General features: G+C 59.1%; 1 protein-coding gene across 1 annotated transcript in view; it reads left to right on the plus strand.

Moving 5' to 3' along the window:
- Nucleotides 1-334: 334 nt before the first annotated feature.
- Nucleotides 335-4,762, plus strand: part of PITPNM2 (phosphatidylinositol transfer protein, membrane associated 2) — a gene marked incomplete at its 3' end in the record, with an annotated part of 79,892 nt that continues 75,464 nt past the window's right edge. Inside the window, exons 1-2 of the mRNA XM_015567256.1 lie at nucleotides 335-345; nucleotides 2,870-2,875. The remainder of the gene's footprint in view (nucleotides 346-2,869; nucleotides 2,876-4,762) is intronic.

The following is a 4,762-nucleotide window of genomic DNA, read 5'->3' on the forward strand; positions in this document are numbered from 1 at the left end:
TTACATAACCTGTTGTTCTGCGCCGCACCAGGCCCGTTACTTGTCAGAAGTTTCTGGAAGCCAGCTGTAGGAGCTCCAGGCAACTGGGGTTGGGGGGCCGCCGCTCCCTCATAGCATTAGTCACTCTGTACTTAGCTAAATTTAACTTTTTATCATCCAAACGATATTTTTGTGTGCTTAGGGTTTTACATAATGCTACCAACTGCTGCTAACAGGGCTGCGCCTTGCTCTGTTTTGTTAGGTGTATGTGTGCGTGGGGGAGGGGGGTGTCTCCCCGTGAACTTCTGCACACACAGGGGAGCGTGGCCCCGTGCGCCTTCCCCGTCCGGCCCTCCGAGGCCGGCCGTTTGCTCCCTCGGGTCTGCTGTGCCACTCGCCAGCCACCGAGGGGAGAAGACATCGCTCTGACAGCTGCTAATGGCCTGGCTAATGCTTCCCCCCTCACTCGGGGCCTCTCGCTCTGGTCTCCAGGGTTTCCTGCTGCCTCCGCAGGCCTGAGAGAGAGAGAGAGAGAGAGAGAGAGAGAGAGAGAGAGAGAAGGAAGGAGTCCGTGTAGAGTGTCGAGAAAGCAGAGAGAAGGATCTGGAAGGGGTGGGGGTGGCGGGAAAGGAACAAGAAATAAGAAACCCAGCCGCCAGCCCACAGTGTGGGGTCCCGATGCTCGTGGGGGGTGGAGGCTGCGGGCAGCGTGCGGAGACCTGGCCTCCCCATGGGGACACGGAGTCTCGGCTCCGCCCTTCCCCTTCCTCCCAGCTGCTCAGAAGTGGTAGCACTCGGGGTGTCACCCAGGGGTCTCCTGTGTTCTCCACCGCACCTGCGGGGGGGAGGCACTCACCTCCATTGTCCAGGGGGGAAACCGAGGGCAGAGGCAGCCGCAACCATTGAGCGCTCGCTGTGTGCCGGGCCTGGTGCCGGCGCTCACTCCCACTGGCTCGTGGGCTTTGCTCTCCATGGCCCTTCGTGGAGCAGGTATGCGAGACGGGGCCCTGTGACAGGACAGGGAACAGAGTCCCAGAGGGATGGGCACACGGGGACCTTGCTTGAGGCCACAGAGCCTAGAGGTGGCACGGCACCTGTCCAACGCTGTCCACCTCCAGGCCTCGTGCTCTGGCCGCTCGGTTGCCAGGCCGCCTCCCCGCAGGCTGTCTCTAGAATAGAGCAGGGTGTGGACTGTCGCTGGGGGAGGAGCTGGGTGACGGGGAACAGGGACGGGAGAGGCCCACGCTACCCTGCACCCTTTTATCTTTTAAAAAAATGCCGGTGTATTATTCGTCTGTTATTTTATTTAGAAATTAGGAACGCCCAGGTCTATCCCCAAAATAGGGCTATGGACACATCCGCACAAAACACGTGTCCATAGCCCTGGCCGGTGGGCTTAGTGGTTAGAGTGCTGGCCGGTGCACCGTAGGGTCTTGGGTTCCATTCCTGGTCAAGGGCACTTATCTGGGTTGCAGGGTCGATCCCTGGCCCCCGTCCGGGTGCGTGTGGGAGGCAACCCGTCGATGTGTCTCTGTCACATCCATGTTCCTCTTTCTCTCTCCTCCTCCCTTCCACTCTCTGAAAATCAATGGGAAAAATATCCTTGGATGAGGAGGGATAAACACACACATGCCTCACCCTGACCGGTTCGGCTCAGTGGATGGAGCGCCAGCCTGTGGACTGAAGGGTCCCAGGTTCGATTCCGGCCAAGGGCATGTACCTTGGTTGCGGGCACATATCCAGTAGGGGGTGTACAGGAGGCAGCCGATCGGTGTATCTCTCTCACTGATGTTTCTAACTCTCTATCCCTCTCCCTTCCTCTCTGTAAAAAATCAATAAAATATATTTTTAAAAAAACAAACAAACAAAAACCACACACACACACGCCTTGTACACACATGTTTAATGCAGCATGATCCACAACAGCCACACGGTGGAAACAGCCCCGTCTCCCCCCAGACGACTCCATGAGGTGGTCCGTCCACACGGAGGACTGTTACTCGGCCGCGAGCAGGAACGGAGCCCTGACACCTGCTTCAGGCAGATGAACCTTGAGAGCACGATGCTGAGCGAGGGAGAGGAGCCGGACGCAAGGGGGCGGGTGTGTGATCTCATTGATAAGACGGGTCCAGGGCAGGTAACCCTCAGAGACAGGAAGCAGGTTAGGGATTGCCAGGGGCGCGGGGGGAGGGTGTGGGAGGTCACCGTCTCGTGTGCTGGTGGGGCTGGGGTTTCTTTAGGGGGTGAGGGACGTGCTCCGGGACTAGGTAGCGGTGATGGTTGTACGACTTTATGAATGGACGGGATGCCTCTGCACGGCACGCTTCAAAACGGTGCATTTTGTGACATGGACTCTCTCCGTCAAACAAAGCGAGGAGCCGTGCCTTCCAGGGCGGTGCGGCCGTCAGCCGCCCGGACAGTTGCTGGCGGGGCTACCGCTGGCTTTGCCTCCGTCCCTCTCTGCCCGTTCTTTCGCCACCTGCCTCCCGGTCTCCATGCCAACGGAGAATGGAAACAAACGTCTGGCTCCGGGCACACTAGCCGCTCGCCTGGAACTCGGGCGTTCCGCCAGCCCGAGACACACGCACGTCGGGGCACGCCGGCGAACTGGCACCCCGTCAGGACGGCGTTCGTTACGTGTGCGTTTGACATTGATTCGGGGGGGCTGGGGCGCGGCCGGTGGCCTGTTCACAGAAACTGCGCAGAAAAACAGACTCGCTGACCAGCTCACATCTGCCCATCGGAACAACGTCAGGGGAAGGCCCGCGGGGAAGCAGTTTGATGTCCCATCGCCAGAGGTTCGTTGGGTTTTCGTTGTCGTGGTTTGTTAGTTGGTTTACACCCCGCCGTTCCCCAAACCACATGGAAGATGCAGGTTGAGGACACAGAGGAGAGGGTCTTGTGTGTAACAATTCCAGTGGGCGGTGCTGTGCTGGGTGAGGGAAGTTTGCTGATAGAGAGCTCGCCTCACCTCTCCCTGGCCCCCCAAACAAGGCAAATATCGGGGGGTGATGGATGTGTTCACTGAAGAGGGGAGGAGTCTTTTCAGGATGTATATGGATAGCAAATCGTCACAATTTGCACTTCCCACTGCAGGGTGTCCCCCCCAAAATGCAGATACAACTTCAACAGCTGGTAGCTCAATGTTGACAATGAAATGCATTTTAATAAACACCGTCTTTAAAATTACTCAAAGTAGGGTAAGCATTTTCTGGGACATCCTATTTATTACAATTTTATTACAGTACTAGAGGCCCGATGCATGAAATTCGTGCAGGAGCAGGCCTTCCTTCCCCCGGCTGCTGGCACCGGCTTCATTCTGGCACCTGGGACCCGGGCTTCCCTCGCAGCCCGGCTTTCATCTGGAAGGTTGTCCGGAAGGACATCCGGTCTAATTAGCATAGTACGCTTTTATTACTATAGATAGTACAATATTACAATTATACCTCAATTTAAGGGAGTGGGGGGCGTGAAGGAATAAAATGTGTTTTTTTCCGTTCCTGGTAAACAGGAACACACGTGTGTTATGTGGTATCAGGACCCCCCCGCCCCACGACTCCCCAGCAAGCACAAACCTTAGCACAGACCTTGTTCCGCTTTGTCTCGTCCCCTGCAGGGAGCGGGCTGACTTGCTTCTTGCTCCTTGTGTGTGGGGTCGCCTGGCCATGTCTTCCTATTTTATTCCAGCCGCATTCCGCCCGCCCGCCCCCAGGGAGCTGCTTCCTCCCTGAGCCAACTCCTCACTCACTTTGTGCACTGGAAACGCTTTTGTCGGGAAAGTTCTGCGCCTGCGGGCACCTCTACCTCTCCGTAGGGACCTGCCTTTTCCCTGGGCCCTGCCCACCTCATTCCACGGCTGTGAGTCAGCGAGTCAGGGAGTCCGCGTGGACCTTCTCACCCGGGAAGTGGTGCCCGCAGGCCTGCAAGACCCCACTGCCTTGGGTTGGTGTGTCACGGGGCCAACCCTAACCTCCAATGCGGGGAGACTTGCAGGGCCCTCGCAGAGGGTCGGAGGGGCTGTGGCGAAACTAAGAAACAGCCGGAGAAGCCGTGCAGAGCCGGGCGTGTGTGCGGGGGAGCTGTGGGTTTTGGCGTGGAGGGAGAGACGTGGACGTTCTGTTCATTCGGATTCACGTGTGTCGGGGCTGTTGTGGCCGTGGACGGACGGACGGGAGGGGCAGTGCAGGGCCCAGGTGGGGGCCGGGTCCCTGCAGGCCCGTCCGGTCCCGGGAGGAGTTTGCAGCATTGGCGGTGGCTCCCGGGAGTGGGCGTGTGGGCTGCGCTGGGTGGTGGGCGGCCTGTGAACGCTGTCCCTGTGCTCACAGCCACACCTCCCACGGCTGTGCCTCCCCTTCTCTCACCTCCCCAATTAGACGCTCCCTCCCTTGGACCGCGCTGTCTGTCCTCGCTCGCAGTTCACCGCGCGTTGCGGTAGCTGGCCTCAGCCCTGGAGGAGGTTGCTGTAGAGTTGGGAGTTTCTGGAACCATCCTTGCTCCTGTAGCTCGAAGGGGGCCGCCTTCTGGTCCTGGTCCCAGGAAGGGCCTCCCGGGTGGCTGCCTGCTCCCTGGGACAGGAACGGGCTCACACATGGGCAGACGTGGGCCCGGCGTCTCCGCGGAGCCCGGGTGGTGGATCTCCTGCCGTCTGAGGCTGATCGCACCGGGACTCCCTGGAGACGCGTCGGGGCCTTTTCCTGGATCGTGTGCTCCAATGCTCCGGGCCTGCGGTCACTCTGCCTGGTGCAGGAGGCTGATGGGAAGGCAGGAGGCAGTCATGGGCTCC

Source organism: Myotis davidii, unplaced genomic scaffold, assembly GCF_000327345.1.
Source record: "Myotis davidii unplaced genomic scaffold, ASM32734v1 scaffold223, whole genome shotgun sequence".
In the NCBI taxonomy this organism is placed as follows: Eukaryota; Metazoa; Chordata; class Mammalia; order Chiroptera; family Vespertilionidae; genus Myotis; species Myotis davidii.